The sequence below is a fragment of the Ambystoma mexicanum genome, chromosome 1p, assembly GCF_040938575.1.
Source record: "Ambystoma mexicanum isolate Mex_15411 chromosome 1p, UKY_AmexF1_1, whole genome shotgun sequence".
Classification (NCBI taxonomy): Eukaryota; Metazoa; Chordata; class Amphibia; order Caudata; family Ambystomatidae; genus Ambystoma; species Ambystoma mexicanum.
In genome coordinates, this window is record NC_090921.1 from 988,280,299 (window position 1) to 988,306,388 (window position 26,090).

At 49.5% G+C, this 26,090-nt stretch overlaps 1 protein-coding gene across 1 annotated transcript in view; it reads left to right on the forward strand.

Annotated features, from left to right (window-relative positions):
• CFAP263 (cilia and flagella associated protein 263) overlaps positions 1 to 26,090 on the forward strand; it is a 614,832-nt gene that overhangs the window by 330,407 nt on the left and 258,335 nt on the right. The window lies entirely within an intron of this gene.

The following is a 26,090-nucleotide window of genomic DNA, read 5'->3' on the forward strand; positions in this document are numbered from 1 at the left end:
AACAAATCAAACACGCTACTTGCAGATTTGATAAAACAAACACAACTTTCAAAATCTATTTTTTAGATTAAAGATGAGACAGCAAGTTTAACCTCAGATCACAAATGATCAATAGAGCTTTCTGACTCTTTTATAACAGTCTATTTAAATTGCAGTGTGTCTCTCAGAATCTGATGCACCTTGTTCTGATCTGTTTCCCTTCCTATGTTGTCAAAAGAAACAGCAATAGACCTGATCAAACCGATCATGGAAGAAGAGGGATATTTTCCTTTAAGAACAACATCTTGGCCTGGATGGGTATGGCCCTGAGTTTTACGAACTCTCAAGCTTTTGTCTTGCCACATTTAACAAACCTCCTGAACAGGTTCTTTGACCAGGATAGACTCCTAGATTCCGTGAAGCAAGCCACTATATTAGTTATACGCAAAATAGGCAAAGGCCAGAGGGATGGAGGGAATGGAAGCTACTGGCCTATCTTTTTTTTTCTAATCTTGGATTTCAAAAATATTGACTAAGATTCTGGCGGACAGAATACAAAATCATATTAGTCAGATTTTACATCCTGATCAGATGGGTTTTATAGCTAAAAGGTCTTCCAGTGAACACGTGCAGAATAGTCCACATTATAGCAAACCCAAAGAACACCACAAGCAAACCTACCCTTGTCTTCATCGACATGGAGAATGCTTTTGATAGGATGGAATAGCCTTTTTTATGTGTACCCCGTTAGAATGGTTTCATGTTTTAAAATCGCAGCAAAAATAGCAATTTACACACAAAATCGCGGCAGGGCACCCCCGCAATCGCAGGACCCATTATATCATTTAAGGGGAGCGGGGGACACCCCTGCAACACACGCTCCCCTTAAATAGTATAATGGGTACACTTTTACCGGGTCATATCATGGCTTTTTGCTGCAATATTTTTTACAGACGCCTTTTATGCCGCAATTTTTTTTACTGCACACCATTAGAAGTTGGCTTTCACAAACTTTGTATCAAAAGGATCGAGGCCTAGTAGGACGCGTCTACGACGTCGGGTACTACAAAGTGCGTGATCTCTCCATCTGTTGTTTTGAAAAGGGGAACTATGCAGTGCATATTTGAAGATACCAAAGCCTCCTTAATATGCCGCCTCACACTTGAGTAGCAGAACCACCATAAGCACCTCAATGGATGGAAAGTTGCTCAGAAGATCTAGGAGACATAACAACTAGGAACTGCAGGTACTTCTAGCAGAAATGAGAATGCTCAACCAGCGTGTTTATAGACACAAACACAACAGTCCAGGATGTGGCAAAAGAACTCAAAGAACTGAATAACTCCATTAAACTGCAATCAGACTGCATCTCAGACAACAAACGCTGCATCAGCAGAGTAGAAGACAACTGCGATACTCTAGCTAGCAAAGTGGACATGGCGGTCAAAGAGATCCAGCGCCTCTCAGCCAAAGTTGATGACAAAGAATTTTGGTTGAGAAGAAATAACATTTGAGTGGCTGCCCGAAACTGATAGCACTGAAATTGACGTACGCATCTACAACTTGTTGGAAAAGGAGTTACACATAGCAATGCCAGATAACTCAATATAGAGCACGCCCACAGAGTACCCATACTGAAGCCAGGTAATGGAGAACGACCACGGAACATCACTGTGTGCTTCCACAACATCCAACACAAAATGTAATTCATGCGAGCCTATCGGCGCCAGGGTGCGATCAAGGTAGGCAGAGGAGCAGTGTGCCTATTTAAAGACTTCTCTACTGCGGTCTCCAAAAGGCACAGAAAATTCTATCCGGTCTTCAACGCTCTGAAGGAATCTGCCATGTCCTACTACATGACGTATCCAGCAACACTCTGCTTGCAGAATCAGGATGAATGGCTCACCTTTGACACCCTTGAAGCGACCTTAGCCTACTCGGAGTGGCATAGCCTCATTAAACCAGACATCTGTGCGACAGGGATTCCGTAGGAGGTGACTCTTCATCTGGCGGCAGAACAATTCAAGAGAGAACGGAAAAGACTCAGGCTGGCAGCCAGTAAGGAGGAAACCCCACTCCAACTTGCAAGGCTTTGGCGATTGCAAAAGACCCCGCCAGAAAGCAACACCCTCTGCCAATACCCGCAAGAGACTCCTTTAGATTCAGAGGAATCTCAAAAACTCTGTAAGGGATGGGATGTGTGGGGCAGGCGTTCTTTGTCCCTTTTGACTGGAAGAGAGGAGTCACCATCCTTATTCATAAGCATTACCATGGGTTACAAGAGACATACACTCAGATCCCAAAGGCCATTTTCTCATAGTCCAGGGCACCATGTCCCAACAGCAATGACCTTGAAAATGCGGTTGACAGGCATTCGAGTGACCATGGACCACATTAATACCACAAAATGGCACAGACACTCAGAGTTATTGAGAGACATGAACTATGTAGGTGTCTGTTGAGAGCGTTAACCCCTACAAGTGTGTCAACACATTATTCTCGCACCCCCATAACAGTTACTCTTGCTTAGAATGTGGGTCGTACCCCAGCGCACACTGCAATATATCACATACTGCTCTATCCCTACCTATGATGTTATCATACCATGGGCCTCATTACGAGGTAGGAGGTAGCCATGGTGCTATTAGCACCATGGCTACCGCCTTACCGCATACCGGGTCCGGGTTCTCGGTATGGGGACTTACCGGGTCATTCCAACCTTGGAGGACCCGGTAAGTCCCCATTCTGAAAACCATTCCCATTCGAGCCCCCATAGGGCTCAATGGGAATGGGGAAGGAGCTAATAACGGGCCCGCAAATAGCGGGCCTGTTATTAGTTCCCTCGTCCCTTAGCGGCTCCCGCTAAAGGACCTTGTAATAGGGCTGTAAGGGGTTAATGGCAGCGCACCCTTACCGTTGCCATTAACCCCTTACCGCCGACCTCATAATGAGGCCCCATGTCGCAGTAACAGTTGACCATCCCAATGAGAATAGCCCCCCCTCCCCTGCACCCTTGGCACCTAAATCACTGCTTCCTAGAGCATGCGGATAACATAGCCAAGTTAATAGGAGTGATTGACCACTTCTGGGAACACACATTGATAGAGGGATTCACCACACACAAATGCTGGTGGGATTGGAAACAAGAAGAAGAGAGACTTACAAGCCTGATGGATGGTAAAAAAGCTCAACATACATCCAAACAAGACCCAAGCGCCTATCCTCCTTTACCAAATTGAGCAGGGATCTGAAGGACATCACATCCTCCCAGTCAAGGATATATTTCACTAATAGAGCACAACCGCTGTAGGAAGAGGGGGACAGGCCATCCTCCACAATGGCTTACGTGCTGAAGGTCCAGCAACAAAGCAGAATTATTGAACAGATATGCATGGAAGATGGCACCCTAACCTCTACAAATGAGGACACCAACTTAGCCTTCTATGTCTTCTACAAAACGTTATACGCAGAACCGAGAAATGGAGATATGACTCCTATAGATATATTTTTAGGGAACATTAACCTCTGCAAACTGTAATCACCTCTAATACAGAGAAACATAATAACCTACTGACCCTGAAAGGGCGATGTTACTGGCACAAAGGGCTTCCCTGTCTACCTTTTTATAGCCACAGTGGAACAGATTTCCGCTCGATTGCTTGCAATCTTCATAGAAGCTGCTAGAGCCGCACAGTTACCAGATTCTATGTACAATGCTCACATTCTTATCCAGATGTTCAGGAAGGATCCTACCTTATGAGGGCCATACCGTACTATCTTGCTGATTAATGCTGATGTTAGAATTCTGGGCAAATGTTTAGCAACCCATCTACAGCACCACATACCAGCACTGGTCCATCCAGATCAGACTGGCTGTCACAACCCTTACCCAGACCCCCACTGTCAAGTCCACTTGCCAGGTAGGATCAGGGCTCGGGGCTCCATCAAGACCTTGAAGGCCGGGTACCCACTCCCAAGACTCTCTTGGGGCCAGTCCTGGCGCCTATGGCGCCAGGCTCATACACTTTGAAGAACATGTGTAAAGGGGGACTACTTTTTTCATTTGGGCCTGCAGCCAACATGGAGGCACCCAAATAGCTTGGTTCCTAGGAACTAAGCTATGCGGTATAAGGTTTTGGGTTTGGTCGCCTAGGGACTACTTTACCTGGACTACTTTGTTGATGCTATTTAAACCACACCCGAACAAGAAAGCATGCTTCACGTTACTTTGCAGACTGCAACGTGACACTCACCGTGTCCTGTGATACCCACGAGCCTCGGAGAAGAAGAACCTGCAGAGGAGACAAAAGGGACATCATTAGCAGTATCTTACCTGCAATCTCTATCGTGTTATCTGCTCTCAGCTTCTTCTGGACTCCGCATACCTTCCGGACCAAAAGACCTGAAAGAGGGAAGGAGAGGACAATATTAGAGAACGCATATTCTGAGAGTGCTAAACCACAAACCGCACAAGAAGCTTACCTGGCTGGTCGCCTCCCGGCTGGCATCGCTCCGGCGTTCCACACACGCTGGAGAAGCACCGCGACCTGTAAAGAAGGAAGAAAAAAACAGGTTAGCAAAGGCAAGACAAGGCAGCGCTGCGCATAGCGCTTACTTACCGCATTGTAGCGCACATCACGCGCCATCATTTACCGGCGAGGCCCAACTCAACCAGTTCGCCACGCTGAAGCTCTGCACATCTAGGGGAGAAAAAGACATTATTAGACAAAGAAAGGCATGCACGAATAACAACGCTATACAGAACTGCTGCAATAAGACCTACCTCAGAGACATTTAAACGGGCACGCGCCAGTGAAGTAACTTGGCCGCACACGCCCACAGAAGACAACGCGCCCCTGCCAAGAAGGCAGGACGGAGAGCACGCCTAATCCCACAACAAGGTGAGGAGAGGGCCCAGAGGGGCTGAAGTCACACAGGGTGGTGGGATGATACTTACCTCAGTTGGCCAGTCTTGAACCCAGTCCTCCTGTATTTTCAGGCTGAACATCCTCCATAGACACCATCTGGGAAACTGGGGAGAAGATACCTGCAACCAACCCGGACGGAGTGTCGTCTCCGTGGATAACAGGTGAGCGTAAAACTGGCTTTGTCCCGAGCAGGCACTCCTCAGGCAACAACTCCTCAGGCAACCTAAAATGACTACTAATAATCTTGTCATGCTCTCAAGACCCTGACACAGTGATTGTTTCCATTGATGTGCACTTTCTAACTCCCCTTAAATTATTATATCGCTCCCCTGAGGCGTCTGTAATAAAAAAACATGAATACCTCATTCCCATTCTCACTACACAAAGGTACCAGATGGGGCTATCCCTTTTCCCTTTTATTATACTACTTGCAATATAGCCGTTGGCTGCCAAAATTAGGGCAGTCACACAACTTATAGACATCACAGGCAATGACGGAAGCAAACATAGAATCTCCCTTTATGCTGACAATACCCACCTATACGCCAGCCAAAATGCACCATGGCTCCCAAGAACCTTAGAGATAATAGCTGAGTTTGGATAGGTAGCAGGCTATAAAATTAACTTTGCCAAGTTAGAGGTGTTACCTATCCATCCTGGCATACCATGGGATCTGTGTAGAGTAGCCCCCTTTAAGATCCAATGCAGTTTTATACCCTACCTAGGAATCTATAGTGACCTCCATAAAATAATCCACAAAAAACTACAATTTAGTAATTCCTAAAATAATCACTGACTTACACCGTTGGAACAAGCTGCCCTTTCTATGTCGGGAAGAATCAACACGCTAAAGATGAATTCCCTCCCCAAGTTCACTTACTTAGCCCAGAAGCTTCCAATGCCACCAGAGACAAAACTGCTTCACCAGCTGCAAACAAACAGCAGGTTCAAATGGAGGCACAAAAAAGCAAGATTAAATACAAAGCTGCTTAAAGCAGATAGGAAGTATGGAGGCTTAGCAGACCTATCTTGACTGAACTATCACCTGGCAGCATTGCTGGTATGGGCCAAGAGATGGCTAACTGTCGAGTATGTGCCAATCTGGTTACCGATGGAGTTGGCAGGGATCCACCCTTTTACCCCGCAGGAGGCCTTGGCGATCCCTCCAAGCAAATTGCAGAAGTCTATGAAAAGGCATACAATTATAGGCAATCCTATAAAAAGCTGGACAATAGTGGGCGGCAGGCTGTCTCAGCATCTGGAAGAATGGTGGGGCATTACCTCTGATACTTTGGCCCTGCAGACTGTAGCCCAAGGTTACTGCCTCCCGTTCTTTAAAAGCACTCCCGATTGTCCACCAGGGAGTCAGTCCTTCAAGGTACCAGACTCGCTCCTTCTGCAGAAGATTTGCATCCTGTAGGAGAAAAGTGCTATAGAACCAGTGCATGTAGTGGCGAGGAACCAGGGATGGTACTACCCTTTTTTGTAATACCAAAGAAGGACGGAGGGCTGAGACCCATCTTGGACTTGAGATGCTTGCACAAGTTCCTCAGGAAGGACAAGTTCAAGATGGTTACTCTTTCTCAGATCCTCCGCACCCTCCAGCTACAGGATTGGATGGTATCATTGGACCTTCAGGGTGCTTATTTCTATCTGCCTAGTCATCAAAAGCACATGATGTACCTGAGGTTCGCCATTGGCAGTTCTCATTTTCAGTTTCGGTTCTGCCATTCGGGCTCACCTCTGCCTTGAGGGTTTTCACAAAGCTGATGGCCGTAGTGGCAGCAAGTATAAGGAGGGGATGGATTCACATCTACCCCTATTTGGACGATTGGCTGTTCAGTGCCCATTCCGTGGAACAAGTCCTGGAACATCTCTGCATCACCTGCCACTCCCTACACAAGCTGGGCTTCTCCCTCAATTTAAAGAAGTCCCACATGATACTTCTCAGAACCTTCAATTGATTGGGGCTGTCCTGGCTGCTTCCTCGGGTGAAGCCTTGCCACCCAAGGTGAGGGCTCGACATATTTGGCAGATGGTCATTAAGTTTTGAGATGCCCAACGTCTACCTGCCTTCAACTTTCAGCGGTTGCTCAGTCTCATGGCTTCTTGCATGTTGTGGTGCCAGAAGCCCATCTGAGAATGAGGTCTCTTCAGTGGGCCTTCAGAACTCAGTGATCACAGTTCTCCGGCTGAATGACGGATCTACTTCAGGCCCCGAACAAGGTTGAACCGGATCTCCTGTGGTGGGCTTGCAAGGAGAAAGTGTTGAAGGGGGAACCCTTTTGGCAACCATGTCTGGAGATAAAGGTAGTTACGGACACCTCCTTCACTGTTTGGGGAGTTCATGCAAATGATTTGGCAATCGGCGGTCGCTGGTCTCCATCGTAGTCCAAACTGCACATCAACCTTTTGGAGCTGAGGGCAATCGGGCTAGCGCTGATGGCCTCTCTGCCCTCTGTCTGGGGGAAAGAATGTGATGATAATGACGGACAACACAGTGGCCATGCATTACCGCAACAAGAGAGGTGTAGGGTCACTACAACTGTGCAGAGAGGCAATGCAACTCTGATTTTGGGCACTGCAAGAAGGAATCTATCGGTCAGCAGTTCACCTAGCCGGTGAAAAGAATACAGCTGTGGAAGCTTTGACCAGGCAGAGCATAGTCTCCCACAAGTGGGAGCTAGCTCAGGAAGTCCTTCAAGAGATCTTCACCCTTTGGGGGAACCCTCAAGTGGACCTGTTTGCATCTAGTGTCAACAGGAAATGAGACCTGTACTGCTTTAGGGAATGTCCTCAGAGAGGAGCTCTAGGAAATGCGTTTGTGGTGGACTGGGAATTTTCACTTCTGTACGTGTTGCCCCCAGTCCCTGTCATTCCTCATGTCATCAGGAGATTCAGGAAGTTTGGGAAGCCTATGATCCTCATTGCCCTGGGTTGGGCGAGGAGAATGTGGTACCCGGACCTTCTGGACATGTCTATCTGCCCTCCAATTTGTGTTCCCCCAAAGAGAAGATCTGCTCTCGCACGGGGGAGCTTGCATTCTTCACACATAAATCAGGACCCTGAACCTTCACGTCTGGTTTCTGAGAGGTTAAGATACAAGGATTGGGACCCTCAAGAAGATGTAATGGAGGTGTTGCTTTCGGCCAGAAGACCAGCAACAAAGTATCTGTGCCATTGGAACAAGTTTGGCAGCTGGTGCAGAGCTAAGAATATTGAACCCTTCTCTTGCAAGACACAAGTGGTGTTGTCCTTTTTGCTTCATTTAGACCATCAGGGGCTGGAAACAGCGATGACAAAAGGATATTTGGCAGCGTTGTCTATCTTTAAGCGCTCACCAGACCAGGGATTGTATTTTAAGGTGCCTATCGTGATCCAGTTTCTTACGGGGTTAACTAACATTTTCCCGGGGGCGTGGCTTGATGGCTACATGAGAGGACGTTCTTTGGAGGAGCTCCCGATGATCCGATCCTGGGAAAAAAGTGATGGTTTTTGGCGGACTTTCGAGCCCACGGTGCATCTAAAGGCGTATGAAAGTGGGGGGCATACGGTGCGTGCCCTCCCCAACGGCGAGACTGCATATTCACGTAACTAGACCCCGAAGAAGGTGGTGGTCGCGCGAAGGAAGGGGAGCACCCAAGATGGCCGCTCGTGGACAAAGGGCCATAAAAGGTCAGACAAGCTGAGGAAGACAAGGTTGGTCGGAACGTGGGCGAGCCCAACCAGATAGACGGGTCGCATGCCCCTCGGGCTGGAAGCAAGAACATAAGGGCGAGCCCCCACTGCAGAGGATACAGCTGGGCGCGTGGGCCCAATCGACGCAACAGGATGTCTTCCAAGGTGGTGCGACCCCGGATCAAGCAGCCTACGATGGAGACCTATGGTAGGTCGCCCTCGGGCGCGGAAGGGGGCAAGAGCAAAGAAACCCCTGCGGCGGCGACTGACCCACCGGGTACCATCCAGGAGGTGCTGGCAGCAATTGCTGACCTGAAGGTGGCCTGGGAGACGAAGCTGGGCCTGGCTATGAAAGAGTTGCAAGAGGGCCTAAACCTCAAGATAGGAGTGGTCCGAGAAGAAGTGAACCTGTTGCGCCAGGATGTGCGAACGATCGCGGAGCGCACTGGGGAACTAGAGAAGGAGTTGGCCCCGACCGTGGAGGCGTGCAATACACACGCCAAGGAACTTCATGCCCTCGTGCAGCGAGTGGGCAATTTGGAGGACAGAGCAGAGCAGGCGGAGGGGCGAGCCAGGCGCAATAACATTCGCATAGTGGGGGTACCGGAGGGAATGGAAGGATCGAACCCCACGGATTTCGTTGAAACCATGCTTTTGCAGGAGATTACAGGCGGAGAGCTGACCCAGGGGTTCGCGGTCGAAAGGGCGCATAGGGCCCTGACCAGGAGACCGGCCCCAGGAGACCCCCGCGGCCGTTGATTGCAAAGATCTTGAACTATCGTGACCGCGAGAAGATTCTCGAATTTTTCCGGAAAGGGGGCACGATAGAAAGGGGGTCAGCGAATATAACAGCATATCCAGATTACACGTTGCTTGTACAACTGAGTCGAATGAACTTTGGAACGGTGAAGAGGAGGCTCAGAGAGGCAGGCCACCGCTACATGTTGCTTTACCCCGCTAGGTTAAAGGTGATTCATAAGAACAGATCCCTCTTCTTTGAGACGCCGAGCGACGCGATGGAATGGCTGGATATGCAAGGTCGACCACAGGAATCGGATGCCCAGACAGAAGCGGATGGAGATGAGTAGCACGCTGCAGAGGCACCCGTGAGGCCATAGCTATGACATTGGGACTAGAATATAGTCTGATATTGTGCTTGTGTGGGGAAAGTCACGGCATCGGCCGGCGGGTCCCGTTGAATTCACTTCTACTAAATAGATGACTGGGAGCTCCTGGGGAGCAACCTCTGCACCCGATAGTAGTACACTTAGTTAGGTCACTGTTAGATTGGTGACACCCCGCGGGGTCCTTGTTCTTGGTCACGAGACGGGTCCAGACGTGGGTAGGCCTGAGATCCAGGGATGGAGCTGGGCTATTGTTGGGGGTTGGTGGGGAGGGGGGGGAGTTGTGTGCAGTGGTGTGAGGTTGGGGAAGGGGGGAGGGGGGCACGGTTCGTTAACAGAAGGGAAGGAGCCAGGAAACGACCCTAGATGGGGAACATTATGGGGAGGGATGGGGCGGAGATAGACCGACCAGATGGCATCGGGTAATCTCAGAATTGTGACCTGGAATGTACGGGGCCTCAACAGCTACCTTAAACGCAACAAAGTGATGATGTATTTAAAGAGGATGCGCCTAGACATAGCCCTGCTGCAAGAGACCCACCTCACTAGGGAAAGGCTGGAGGTGGTCGGGAGGAAATGGAAGGGCACCGTTGTGGGGGCGGCGTACTCAGCGTATGCCAGAGGGGTTGTCACTTGGGTGGCGCCCCACGTGCCGTTTCGAGTGCTTGATTCTACGGTGGACCCGGAGGGTAGAATGGTGGTGGTAAACGGGTCTCTTGGAAAACAGAGAAATACACATCATAAATTTGTACGCCCCCAATAACGATACAGCGGCTTACTTTAGGACATTCTACGGTAAACTTGGCCCCCTGGCGGGGGGTACGGTAGTGTGGGGGGGGGGACTGTAACTGTACCGTAGACCCCAGTATGGATAGGTCCAAGGACAGGGCAGGAAAAACGGCACCGGCGGCTAAAGCGCTGAGTACCCTACTGAAAGACCTAGGCCTAGAGGATGCGTGGAGAAGGCTGCATCCCACGGATAGACAGTACTCACACTACACAGCGCCACATGATTTGTATACAAGGTTAGACTACATGTTTGTAACAGCTGGGATAGTGAGAGAAATAGAAGAAGCAGAATGCAAAGCCCGAGTGCTGTCGGACCACTCGCCCTTGGTGGTTGACTGGAGACACCAGCCCCCACACCCGCAGATCCCTACATGGAGACTTAGGACCGAGGCTCTGCAGGATGAGGGGTTTCGGGAGGGCCTGAGGGACGCCATTGCAGAATATTTTGATACGAACACGGGAAGCGTAAGCTCTGTGGGCACACTGTGGGAAGCGTTTAAGGTGGTGGTGCTTGGGGTAGCTATTTCCCAAGTTAAGGGGCTACAGGGGGGGGTCGCAAGGGAGCTCCGGGAGGTGGAAAGGGAGCTAGAGGAGCTCACGCGTTGCGTGAGCACCGCTTATGATAACAGAACCAAAGTAGAGGAGCTACAGTTGTCCTGTAGTGCACTCTGGGATAGACTGTGCAGACTCAGCTACAGGAAATATACGGAGAGGATACACGCAGGGGGCGACAAGCCAGGCAGACTGTTGGCCTGGCTGTATAAGAGTGAGACCCCCCGCTCTGTGATTAGTGAGATTCAGGGCGAAGGAGGTAGCATATGCAAAACCCAGAAAGAGATAAATGAGGAGTTCCTTAAGTTTTACAGACACTTGTATGAGGACTCGGGGGAGGATATGGGCCAAGACATATTAGACACATTGGGGGACATTGAGCTGCCCACCTTAGATGATCTAGAACGTTCTGAGTTGGACGCACCCGTCACCTCGGATGAGCTGGAGGTAGTGATTCGGAACTTGCCCACTTGCAAGGCGCCGGGTTCGGATGGGCTGCCCAGCGAGTTCTACAAAACATACCAGCAAGAGTTGCTCCAGTCACTGCTTGCCACTTTCAACGAAGCCTATAAGAAGGGAGAACTCCCGTTGTCCCTCCGTGAGGCTGTAATCATCCCACTCCTGAAACCAGGTAAGCCGGCCGTGGAGCGCGGGTCTTACAGACCGTTGTCCATGCTCAACCAGGACAGCAAAATACTCACGGCGGTGCTGGCTAATAGACTGAAGAGGGTGATTAAGAAACTGATACACCCAGATCAGACGGGATATGTTCCGGGCAGGAACATCACCGATAACCACCGGAGGCTACACCATGTCATAGACCAAACTGAGGAGGACACGGGCGAGCTGGCTATAGTGTCGTTAGACGCGGTCAAGGCCTTCGACTCTGTACGATGGCCCTGGCTGAAAGCGGTCCTGAAGGGGTATGGAGTGGGACCCGGATACCTCAGATGGGTACAGTTATTTTACAGCACCCCGATGGCGAGGGTCAAGACAGGGTCCACGTCTTGGCAACTGGGCAGGGGGACCAGACAGGGATGTCCCTGGTCACCTATGCTATATATAGTGGCATTGGAGCCGCTGGCAATATGCCTGCGCCAACAATATGGGGAGATGGGCATAAACACGGCCAGTGGAGAGCATCTGATATCATTATATGCGGATGATATGCTCCTTTATTTACGCTACCCAGAAGAAAACCTACACTACCTCCTAGAGGTGATAAAACGGTACGCCATCCTCTCCGGTATATCAGTGAACCCTGGAAAGTCCAGCCTGTTCCCTTTGGGTAGATATAGGAATGTCCCGGTGCAGAGGCTGCCTGTTTTGCCAATACCATGGCAGCCCGTAACATTTAGGTATTTGGGGATAAACATTTACCACAAGATCGAGACAGAACACAAGCACAACACGGAAAAGGCGATAGAGGGGATTAAGAACAGTATGGTATTTTGGTCCAGACTGCCCCTGACCATGATGGGGAGGGCGGCCTTGCTCAAGATGGTGGTCCTACCTAGACTCTTGCACTTTTTTATAAACGTCCCGTTTCTGATACGCAGGAGCCTATTCGCGAAACTTCACAGCGTGTGTAGGGGTTTTGTGTGGGGCAGCTCTAGGAATAGGGTGGCTCTGTGGAAGCTCCAGAACCCTTGAGACAGGGGGGGGATAAGCCTGCCTAACTTCGAACTCTATTACCTGGCGGGGCAGCTGCAGTACGTGGCCAGGTGGCTCTCGACTGAAGATTCGGCGGAAGCCAGGCTCCTGCGCGAAGATACAGCCCCATACTTTCTGATGGAAGTGGTGTGGTTGGGCAGAGATAAACTGGTGGGCAAGGGGCGGTTACTGAGGTTGGGCTGGGAGATCTGGCACAGGACATGGAAGACTGGGGGGGACTTGGAACCATACTCCCAGCAGGCCCCTTTGGCGGCTCTGTGTGGGAGCGACTCTCAACTACTTGAATCGGTCTGCAGATACTGGGAACAGGTAGGCCTAGCCACCCTCGGGGACATATGGCAGGAAGGGGAGGCGATGGACTTTCAGCGGCTGCAGGAAGAGACGGGAGTACATGGTGGCCAATATATAACCTACACCAGGCTGGTGAAAAAGACTAGAGAAAGATGGCCGGAGACGGTGCTCGCGGGGGATCCAGATGCCTCCCTGGAAACCATGTATGATGTATCGGAGGGCGGGCACGAAATATCGAGGATATATGAGCTCCTGCGAGCAAGGGCAGGGAAGGAGTTGCTCCAATTGAGACAAGATTGGGAGGAGGAGGTAGGAGGACCCATGACGGATGGGCAGTGGGAACGGGCCCAGAGGAACCATAAAAAGGTGTCCCGTAACGCGAGATTCCAACAGCTTCAATTGTATGTTACCCACAGGGCTTATTTAACCCCAGGAAGATTGCAAAGTTTGGGGGATCAGCTATATAGCAATGCCCCAGGTGTGGGGAGGTGAACGCGGGACTGCTACACATGTTTTGGGCTTGCCCGGAGGTGCATAGATTTTGGAACGAGGTCAAGACGAAACTGGCTGGCGGGGGGGTGGTGCTGGATGTGGAATCGGCCTGGTCATGCTTGCTTGGACTATTCCCTAGACCCCGGCATTTGAAACACACAAGCAAGATGAAGGGCCTGGCCTATGTCTTGGCCAAATGTAGAATCGCCATGGGCTGGAAGGCCCACAGACCTAGGGTGGAGTTATGGTGGACAGACCTCTTGAGGTGGGCGGAAGCTGAATCAGTAGTCTGGTTTGAAGCGGTCACCAGGGGGGGCGAAGAAAAGTAGGGCCCTTGCTGGCCTGGCGGCAATTGGTGGCCTCGTTGGCAAACCCTCACCAGGGTGACAACGAAACAGAGGACCCGGTTGATGGCTGTCTAGGTAGTGTGCCACCCAGTGATGTTCCCGTAAACGATATGTGAGAACCGGCTCTAGTTTAAAGGGGGAGGGGGGAGTTGGGGAGTTTGAAAATGTGTTGAAATATGATGCTTTCTATGTTTTGAAACAGTTGTAGTGTGTTTGTTTGACCTTAAAAAATAAAATAAAAATATATTGCAAAAAAAAAAAAACTAACATTTCCCCCACTGTCCCATTCATTGTACTAGTCTGGGATCTAAATCTGGTGCTAAAGTTTCTTATGGGAGCTCCGTTGGAGCCTATCCATTCATGTCCTTTAAGGATGCTAACCCTTAAAACTGTCTTTCTAACTGCTATTACCTCCGCTTGTAGAGTCAGTGAGTTGCAAGCCTTATCTCGTAATCTTTCGTTTACCACCTTTTACAAGGAAATGGTTGTGTTGAGGGTCGGTCCTTCCTTTCTACCGAAGGTGGTCGCTGAATTTCATTTGGCACAGAAGATTGTGCTGCCTACATTTAATCCGCCTCCCATCCTTCTAAGGAGGAGTAAAGGCTTTATCACCTAGATCCAAAAAGGCAGTTGGGTTTTTATATCAATAGACTGGCAAAACTCACAGAATGATCAGATTTTTGTGAGATATGCTGGTCACAAGCTGGGTCAAGCTGATCTAAGCAAACATTATCCAGTTGGATTATTTTATACTACAACCTGGTGGGCAGAGATGTCCCTACCGGCTTACAAGCACATTCTACCAGATGTGTGACTACTTCTTCGGCTTTGCAACGGAGGCACCAGTGCAGGACATCTGCAGTGATTCAAATTGGCCTTCTCTTCATACTTTCTCAAAGCATTATTGCCTGGACTCTGCGTCGGGTCAGGAGGCCAAGTTTGGCAAAGCTGTCTTGCACTGCGTTAATGAAAATTAAATTCTCTGTTCCCACTTCATACAACATACAGCTATGGGAGTCTGTCAAAGTTAGGGAATATGTGGGAGGACACAATCCATTTGAATAACACATTACTTACCCCATGTAATGTTCTTTCGACTGGATGTTCCTCCCACGTATTCCTAATTGCCCTCTCAACCTGCCTTTCTACCTTTGGAAGATTTTCCTGTTTTACACCTTCATCTCTTCCAACGTCAAGTCATCTTGTTGCCTTAGAAACATCTGTGCATCAGGGCGCTAGAGAGCCATCCAAGATGGCCGCCTCCTAGAGAGCTCCGTGTGGCTCTCCATTAATCCTGCGACATCCTCGCCTCTGCGGCATCCAATTCACCCAAATCTGCTACCAGGTGCGCTAGGAAGGCGCCCCTGATCACCCCGAGACCTTTTTCCTCCCCAACGGCGAAGCACCGGCCGAGATCCTGCTCGAGCGCCAAGGCCCGCGGACCACACCAGCAACAGGCCAAGAGGGGAGGAGCAACCCGGGCCCGAAAGCGCTGAAGTAGCGGCGAGCCACCCGGCGCCCAGAACTGGCAGCGACCCGCTGGGTCAGAGACCGAGGGCACACCAGAGAACGGGTTGACGTGCGCACGACAGCGCCCAGAGACACACGGTCTCCGTCCCCGCAGCGACCAGGCAGAAAATCCAGCGGAGATCGCCAGACACGAAGGTAGGATCCCCATCCAGCGCGAAAGGTCGGCTTTCCCGACCCACCAGGCTGCTCAAACCCCTTTCGCCAGACACCGTGTAAACTCAGGAGGCGCAACGACAAGCCCCACACAGACTGCCTGCCTTGGCGCCCACCCGAATAACGGCCACAGAACATTCCCGCTGCCCCTTCATCCCGACGCCGCACAAGCCCCATTACCCGGCAACGACTCCCCACTCCAAGGCCTGACCAAGTCCCAACAGACGGCAACCGGAGCGCCCGCCAAAAGCGACGAAGATTACCCCCGCTGCCAGGCGCCACGAATCCCCCCTTCAAAATCGGGTGCTCCAAGCACGCACATCACCTGCCCCATAATCCGAGCGAACCAGGCCCCACACTCAGCTGCTTCCAGCTCGACAAAGGTGGACATTGTTGGCCTCTCTCACAAAACAGCGCAATACCCGCCAAGACCGGAAGACACCCTAAATCTCTCTCACTCAGCGGAGAGCACGAACGCGCTCCGGCACGGTGAACACTCGCCATCCTCACCAGGTCGAAAGCATTGGACTCGCTATAAACACCAGTGGGGGGTGGTCAAGCATTCAACGCAGAAACAAGAGCGTAATGGGGAAAACAGACAAAACCCAAAAGAAATTGAACTTCGACGCAAGCCATACCAGCAAACCCCCCAACGAAGGGTGCAGAACAGCGTCCCCAACACCCGCTACTTCCATGTCGGACGAGCAGATACCAAGCTTCGACATTAGGGAAATCCTGATGGACCTCAAGGCGGGGATTGGTGACCTAGGCAGCAAACTAGACAATCTCTCGTCTAAAGTAGACCAACTCCAACACAGGCTCGACAAGCACGCCGATAGGCTCGACACGGTGGAACAACGGGTCTCCGACCTAGACGACGGCACGTCGGCACTGACCACGCGGATCTCCACCCTTGAAACCCAAATGAAGGCAGTCTGTGCCAAAAATGAAGACTTAGAAGGGCGCTCAAGAAGAAACAACATCAGAATATTAGGAATCAGGGAAAAACAACTTCAAGGCAAAATGGAAGACCATGTTGAACAGATCTGCACAGCGCTCTTCGGGAATGAACTTTCCCAGCTATTCGTAGTCGAGCGCGCCCACAGAATTCCAAATTCAAGACCAATCCCAGGCGCAAACCCACGGCCAATTATTGCAAAACTGTTAAATTACAAAGATCGCGATGCGATACTCAAAGCAGCCAGGGAAAAAGGGAACCTCCAGTACGATGGAGATCCAATTCAGTTCTTCCCAGACTTCTCCCCCAGCGTACAGACTCAGAGACGCTCCTTCACCACCGTAAAGAGGAGACTGCAAGACAACCAAATACTCTACTCAATGCTATACCCGGCAAAGCTTCGCGTTCAACATGATGGGAAAGCGTTCTTCTTCCACACACCTGATGAAGCCAGCGACTACCTGGACCGAGCTGGCTGCAGGCCTGCCCCAAACAACCCCAGGCCGCAGCGCGAAAACCAAAGGCGCAGAGAACCACCATAATAATCGTCCCGGGCAGCCGAGGGAGACGACCTCCTGCCTCCAGCGCATCCACGCAAACCCATGCCGCAGAAAGTGACACTTCTAGTTCGTAGGAGAGCCACCCTTGACTCCCGGGAGGCACCTAGTGCCCCACGCACAGCAACCCTTACTGTTTGTTGATGAAAAGGGAACATCGCGGGACTGTTGGGGTTTGCCCGCGCGTGGGAGGGAAGTTAAGTGTACCACACCACCTCCAGTTGAGGTGGGTATCCTCACAATGGTTCAACAGTGAGGAGCATCCAGGTTCCGCGCCATCTCCCCCACACCCCCCCGCTTCACTAACGCAAACACAAAGCCCAACCTCCGAACCTCCCGACTCCATTCTATCCGCCAGATCACTCCCAACTACAATACCAACAATCTTGAGAAACAGACGACGAATCAACATAGACCCTAATTTACTCCATTCAAAGTCATAACCTGGAACATAAGAGGAGGCAATGTCCCATCGAAAACCAGGAAAATCCTCCAATACCTAAGGAGACATGAAGTGGACATAGCCATGATTCAAGAAACACACTTGCTCCCAGGGAAGGACCATCAGTGGGCCAAGAGTTGGGGATGCCACAGGTACTTCTCCTCTTACTCGTCATATTCTAGAGGAGTAGCGATCCTTATACATAAGAGGATTGGCTTCCGCCTTGTCCACACATCCAAAGACATCGAAGGGAGGACAGTCCTCGTAAGTGGCATCATAGATGGCCAAAAAATCACCCTTGTCAACTCCTACGCACCAAACGTAGACGGCCCTGACAACTTCAGCTGGGTGCTATCCCATCTCTCGTCTCGAGACCCCGCAACCATAATCTGGGGTGGGGACATGAACACAGTGCTGAACCCGGTGAAAGACAGATCCCACGCTACCCCACACCCTCCGTCCAGAGCCTGCCTCCAAATAAAAGAAATATGCAAAGCATTCGACCTGAAAGACTCATGGAGAGCATCAAACGGAGAGCGGCGAGAATACACATTCCACTCCGCACCACACAACTCTAGCTCTAGAATCGACTACCTTCTGACCTCAAGGAACGGCCCATGGACCAGCGGCTCATGCGACATCCAACCAAGAACTCTCTCAGACCACTCCCCAGTAACTCTCGTCCTCATCCCGGCTAATCCCAAACCTCCCCTAACGAGGTGGCGCTTCAAAACAGGCTCCATGCGAGACGAGGTCTTCGCGACGGAACTGAAGAAGGAGATCTCGATGTTCCTTGAAGCCAACACAGGGTCAGTTTCCTCAGCCAGCACGCTCTGGGAAACTCTGAAGTGCTACATCAGAGGGGTCTGCCACGCCAAAGAAAATGGCATCCTGAAACTCATAAAGCGGGAGCTGGCAACCAGCGAAGAGAAGCTAAAACAGCTAGAACTTCAAGGCACCGACACAAACAACCCAACAAGATCAGTCGCCCTGAGAGAAGAGCTACAAAGATTCAGGAACGCCGCCGATCGCGAAGTGAAATTCCTAAACCGCGACAGATTGGTCAGGCAATACGGCGAGGGGCAAAAACCGGGCGCTCTTCTGGCAAACTTGGTCAGAGCCGACAATAAACTGCCCCCGATAGAAGGGATCAGGAACAAACAGGGACAAATGGCCCACACCGACGAAGACATGGCAGAAGAATTCAGGCTGTTTTATCAAGAACTCTACAGTACTAGACACAACGGAGACCCAACCGCCGCAAGGGAGTACCTAGAGGATACTGAACTGTACTGGGTCGAACAACCCCTGCGAGAACCGCTGAATGAGCTAATCACTCAAGAGGAGATTATTGATGCCATAAAATCCCTCCCGAACTCCAAAGCTCCCGGCCCAGACGGCTTAACCGGGGAGTTTTACAAAGCCTTCGCACACACCATCGCTCCCCTTCTGACGGCAGTTTATGAGGAGTCGTTGGAGAAGGGATCCCTCCCCCACTCTACCCGAGAAGCCAACATCATCCTTCTGCACAAACCAGGCAAACCATCGGAGGACTGTGCATCATACAGACCCATCTCCCTCCTCAATCTCGACAACAAGATACTCGCGAAGGTACTTACCAACAGACTACTACCACTGATGCCCACCTTGGTACTAGCAGATCAGGCAGGCTTCATACCGGGCCGCAATACAACCTTTGGCATCAGGAGGCTGTTCAGCGTCATCGAAGCTCTCGATCCCTCAGCTCAAGCAATCGCAGTCCTCCTCGACGCCGAGAAGGCATTCGATTCAGTGGAATGGCCGTTCATGTTCTCCGTACTCACCAGAATGGGGCTGGGTGCGCGCTTCATCAAACTTGTTTCTCTATTGTACAACAAGCCACGCTCCAACATCATCGTAGGCACGGCAAAATCCGCTCCCATAGAGCTCCAACGGGGCACCAGACAGGGCTGCCCGCTCTCAGCACTCATCTTCGCCCTGATAATGGAACCGTTGGCCTCCAACCTAAGAGAGCATAGACAACAAAGAGGGCTCGTAATCGGACCGCACAAGCTCATTACGTCCCTCTACGCAGACGATGTGGCATTGCTCATTCGGGATCCCGAAGAAAATCTAAACCCGGTCATGAGGGAGGTAATCAAGTTTGGAACAGCCTCCGGCCTGAAGGTCAATCCAGCGAAGTCCATCATATTCCCGCTGACCCCTACTACCAAACCATTCGCGGATGACTTCCAGTTCACATGGAAAACGTCCAAAGTCCGGTACCTGGGGGTCCATATGTCCCTGAGTTACCACGAGGTGTTCCGCGACAACTACGAAGAGGTAGTCAAGTCCCTCCAGGAAAAAGTGACGCGGTGGAAGTCCTTACCGCTAACGCTCTGGGGGAGAGCTTCCCTGGTCAAGATGGTGATTCTTCCAAAACTGTTGTACCTATTCACCAATATCCCTATACTGCTACCCCAAACCTTCCTGAAAAGACTAAAGAGTATGGTCCTTGAGCTGCTCTGGGCAGGCAAACCAGCCAGAGTGGCGCACGCAACGTTGACACTCCCGGTGATGAGCGGGGGCCTCGCCCTCCCAGACCTGGAGAAGTACTTCTGGGCAGCCCAGGCGCAATTCCTCAGCCATTGGTACGCCACCCATACAATCAGACCTCACGTGCAGGTGGAGCGAGCCCTGGCTACCCCAAACTTGTTAACAGCAGTCGTCTTCAGCCAAATTCCCGTCCCCAACTGCACCATGAACGCAATGCTTTCAACGTACAAGGTCTGGAAGAGACTGGCTCAAATATACGGGGTACAACCTCGATACTCTCCGTTATTGCCTGTAAAGTTCATCCCAGGAGTTCCACTGACATCTGAGAAAGTATTTCACCAGTGGGTTGACAAATTACAAATAAAGACCCTGGGAGACTTCTTCACGGAGGACGGCTTTATAACACCACAACAAGCAAAATCGAAAGGCGGCAACACCGCACTTGACACATTCCTATATTTCAGGACCAGGTACACTCTACAAGCTCTCTTGCCAGACTTCCCCCAACAACCCCCAACCTGGCAACTACTCCACAATGCCATACAGGCGCAAGGCGAGGGCAAGCTGGTGTCGCAAATCTACAAATCCATCATCACAGACACGACACCCAAACTTACTCAGGCAAAGACCAGATGGGAGAGGTCCCTACACATGACCATTCCAGAGGAAGATTGGACCTACATCCTGAAACAGACACAAAAAATAGCTCTCAACTCTCGCCTTAAACTAATTCATTTCAACTTCCTCCACCAGACCTATTACACACCAGCAAAAGCTAACAGACACCACCCGGAGGCGGATGCGAACTGCGAGAGATGTGGGATGCAACCAGCAGACTTCGTCCACCTCGCATGGGAGTGCCCTGAAATAACACCCTTCTGGAGCCGAGTCTTGGAGACGACAGCAGCAATAGTGGGTGAGGAGATACAACCGAGCCAAACGGCAGCCTTACTCGGCATGACAAAATCACTTTCCGCCCCGTCAAGGACATTGGCAGGACTCCTGTTGACACTTGCCCGCAGGAGAGTGGCTATGGCCTGGGGTCGAGGCCCCCCTCCAACAATCCCTGCCTGGCGCAGGGACATTCTTTACTGTCAGGATGTGGAAACGGACTTTATTAAGTCACTACCCTTACATGCCCGCCCACCTGACATCTGGGGCCCGTTAGTACAATTCCTGTTAAACGAAGCTGAGGAGACACCTGACATTCGGCCAGGCACCCCTGGCACAGGAACAAGCCAGCTGTGATGACACAGAGCTAACAACACCGGCCACATGTCTCAAGTAACCGGAAAAAGACTGCACACCCATAGGAGTCACAGGACTGAGCGGGGGGACAGGGGGGAGGAGAGGGCGGGAGGGAGGTAGGACATGGCGCAGAGTTAAAACCACCCTAATGTGGGTGCGTAGTTGTTTAATGTTTTAAAAATCAAAAATAAAGGTTTTAAAAAAAGAAACATCTGTGCATACGAGAGGGGAAAACTAAGAACTGTAAAGTAACGGACGCGGTGCGTGCTATATATACTGACGTCCACGTCATACTCGACAGTGGACCGAGACCACAGAGGTACACAAGATCGATGATGTGATGATGCACGCTCTGCTGTGAACTATTTTTCCGAAGCAGCTGACATTGGATGGGAATATATCAAAGATGAGGAAAATGTAAGAGGAACATCCAGTTGAAAGAACATTATCAAGGGTAAGTAATTTGTTTATGTCAGCAAAACACTCAGCCATGGGGCTATCTCACTCCCAAAATTGTTGGAGAAACTGTGAGCAAGTGGGTACTGTCGGTCATACGGTGTGGATGTGCGTCACTATTTGTAAGTACTAACATTTACAATTCCATTATTATGTAGCACTACCATGGAATAAACGTCTTGAAAATCGAGACAAAGTGTTAGTTGATCCCCATCAAATATATCATAATATAGTAGAAATGTAATGTATAGCACCAACATATAATGGAAAAACCTCATATTATTTTATATACTGTAGGCAACCAAAGTACTCAACATGTATGGGCTATTCATCTAAGCTATCCAAATTAAATAAATACAGCTATGTAATTTCAGTTCTTCGTTTATCCCCTCCTCTCCAGGGAGTACTGTATTCAGCCTATCAAGCCAGTAGAGCTCTTTGTTCAAATCTCTTGGAGATATTAATAATGGATGTCTGGGTCACTTCTCAAATCTGGAACCTCATCTATCAGATCTGGTGTCTATACTGAAAGGAATTCCTGGCAATTGCTAAATTGGGATTGTTGGTTCTATTTAATTCCATCTAGTTTTAGCTTCCCTTGACGTTTGCCCTACATAAGGTGTGCCACATGAGCACCCAGTGGAATTAACAACATTGGTGGCAACACATGTAGCATAGTGTCTGAACTGAATCTTTTTGCTCGTAGTGTGTGGGAATATCACGTTACCCTGAGCAACGTTGTTACAGTTACTACAGTGCAGACATGGATATTTACCTGTTCTTTTCATTTTTGCTTGGTACGTCTTACATCAATGGTGCATACTTATAGATCTCTTAAGTCACTGCTACTTTTGAATGCAACACAGTGTGGGGAGAAGATAACATTTTTTTGACCCATTTTAGAATGCCCAATGTTTTTGAATACTTTCCTTGATCCTGTAATAGGATTCTTATTATTCTGCACACAGTATCTAGACCCATGCACCAAGGGTGGCTGAGGTCGATCTGAGTTAGTATGTTTGAGTGGTTTTCTTGTTTTCCAAGTCACTTTTGCTTGTGTTCTGTCTAACTCCTCTTGTTAATGTTAAAGGACATTTGTACCGCGCACTATCATCACCGGAGTGGTCCCCTGGCGGCTCTGAAAGAGGAAGGGATGGGGGTTAGTGGGAGGAAGCTGGAAAAGTGCAAGAAAGCAGTGACGTGCTGTTGGCGGCCTCAGCCCGGTGGGTCCGTTGGTTGGGCCTGGGGTGTTTGCGGCTGGTAGTCGTCGTGTACTGTTGTGCGAGTCTGTGTGTTTTTATCTTGTTGTTGCAATGTAGTGAAGTGTGTGCGGTTTGTTGTGCTGTAGGTTTGTGGTTGTGTTTGGTTTGGAGTTTGAGAGGTGCATGCAGAGGGGGAAATTGTTAGTGCAATTGGTTAGTTGGCATCTCTTATCCTGAATTGAGGCGCTGGGCTTGTGTCATCTCCCCAGATGGGGTTCTGGAGCACCCCTGCGCCTCTGTCCTGATCTGGGTCTGTCCGGCCTTCAAGGTCCCTTTCACATCTGGCACCCTCCTCCACCAGCCTCCCTCACAGCTCTGCCTGTCTTCCCTTCCCACTCATACGGCCAGTGCTCCTGCCAATGTCCACAACACAGCTAGTGTGGTGATTGCCAATATCCCGACAATTCCACAACACTGTGGTACCTGGTGGTAACTAGGGGCGAGTGCGGGTGTTGGGTGGGATAAGGGTGGGGTAGTTGACTCTGTCTCCATGGGTGTTGCCTGTGTTCCACTCTGCCCGGTGTCACCCATCCAGGTGCCGCGGAAGCTTCCCAGTCGGTTCTGGACGATGTCCGTGTCCACTCCAGTTTAGTCATCGCTTTCTTTTCTGTTTTGGTTTTCAGTTCGAGTCTGTGGTGACGAAGAGCCAGGTTTTTAGTAATTTCCTAAATTTTAGGTGATCTTTGGTGTTTCTTATTTCGTTTGGGATGTTGTTCCAGGTTTTTGCAGCTAGATGGTAGAAGGAGGTGCCTCCAAGTTTTTTCTTGAGGTATGGTTTTGGTTCCAGGCGGATTTCTTTGCTTGACCTAAGGAGTCTTGTTGGCGTGTAGACTGTTATTTTCTTTTGTAGGAATTCTGCTCATTGTCCACTGATTGCCCTGTGCGTTATGCACATTGTTTTGAAGGTGATGCAATGTTTTACTGGGAGCCAGTGTAGTGTTTTTAGGGCAGGGGTGATGTGTTCTCGTCTTGATAGTTTGAGGAGAAGTCTGGCTGCTGTATTTGGGATCCGTTGTAGTTTCTTCAGGAGGTATTCTGGTATTCCGAGGTAGAGGCTGTTTGCATAGTCGATTCTGGACATGATGAGGGCGACGATAGTGAGTGTTTTGTGCATGAAGGAGAGGAAAGGTAGGATTCTTCTTGCCGTGTGGAGGAGGAAAAAGCATTTCTTGACTGTTGGATTTATTTGTGGTTCTAAGGTCAGGGTGTTGTCCATCAGGACTCCCAGATTGTTTACTACCTTAGATGGTGATGGTGCGGTTCCCATTTCCGTTGGCAACGGGATGGCGGTTTCTTTCTCTTGGTCTTTGGATATGATCATGCTTTCTATCTTTCCTGGGTTGATTTTCAGCTTGTTGACATTCATCCAGTTGAAGACTTCTCTTAGACGCTCGATTAGGGTTGAATGATCAGCTTGGGTGTCTTTGATTTTGTAGATGATTTGAGTATCATCTGCGTAGTTGTAGCATGTAATGTGGTATTTTTTGAAGATTCTGATAACCGGAGTCTGGTAGATGTTGAAGTACAGTGGTGATAGTGAGGATCCTTGTGGTACTCCACAGTCGTTAAATAGTGGAGTGGATTTGAAGGGTTTAATCCATACGGTTTCTTTTCTGTCTGCTAGGAAGGATTTAGTCCAGAGTAGTGCTGTCTGTAATGCTTATGTCTTCTAGTCTTAGGTTAGGGTGTCATGACTAACTGTGTCGAAGGCTGCATTGAGGTCAAGCAGAATAAGGGCTGCGGTTGTGTTTGAGTCTGCGTTAGTTTTTAGGTCGTCCCAGATGGATAGTAGTGCTGCTTCCATTCCTCTTGCGGGTCTGAAACCGACTTGAGCTTGGTCTAACAGGTGGTGTTTTTCTACGTGTTCTTGGGTTAGTTTGTATACGTAGGTTTCCAGGAGTTTTGCCGGTTACAGTTCCTGTTGCTGGTGATAGGTTCAGAAGATTTTTGTAGTATTCTGCTGGCGTTCTTTGTGCAAGGATTGATTTGTAGATGTCTTGTGAGTAACCTCTGTTCAGACATTTGGCAAGCATTTTCCTGGACTCCTTATGGTACTGTTTATCATCACTCATGATGCGTTTTACCCAGAGTAGTTGACTATGTGGTAATCCATACAATGTGCTAGGAGTGCAAAAACTAAGATGATGCCACAAATTGTTGCTGCCAGTTAGTTTGTGAAAAACATTAGTAACTATTTTCAGTGACTCAGGAATGACTTCAACATCCAAGTAATGAACACCTGGATTTCCCACATTGGCGGTAAACTGAATGCAGTCATCGATTGCATTAGAAAAATGTAGAAAGTTATGTAATGTTGGTAATGGACTGTGCCAAAGAGCAAACATGTCATCAATATAGCATCTCCAATATTTCAGAAATGTATACTAAACAGGATGATTTATAAGGTTGTCTGATTAAAATGTGTACGTAAAGCAATGCACTTATGTGGGGGGCCATCGTGGCAACCATGGTAGTTCCTGAAATGTGTAAAATAAATATTGCCACTTAAATCTGAAGTATGCTGACAACAGAATGGCCTACAATCTCTTTTTCAATATATTTAAGCCTCTTCATCAATGGTGGGAATGTGATAGCATGGGCGTATGGTTTGTTATGCTGATCTACCTGTAGATTTATTGCATGATCTTAAAGCTCAATGGGAAAACGACTTACACTCTACATGGTATAATGCAACTTGGCAAATAATACTGAAAATCTAGTCTTTTGGCCCAAAAGACTAAGATTGCTCTCTATTTCGTACTGCCTCCTTCAGACATCTTATTGGTTCCTGACTCCGGACAAGAAAGCCAATAGGTCCCTGCTGAGAAATTCTGGAGGGGTTGACGGTTGAAGGGATCCCTTCTAAATATGATTTGGGAATTCCCAATTTTTGTTCTATTTGTCAAAAGGTATTTGAAACCATTGAGCATACTTTGGGTATTAGATTAGAGAAGTCTTAAACATTGGACTTAATGGGATCATCAGTGTTTATGCTGGACTTTCCTGATCAACAAGCAAAAGGGTTTTCACTTGCATTGGCAACACAAAAAAGATAATAGGATACTGGAAGACAGTTCAAGGGAGTTTATACCGGC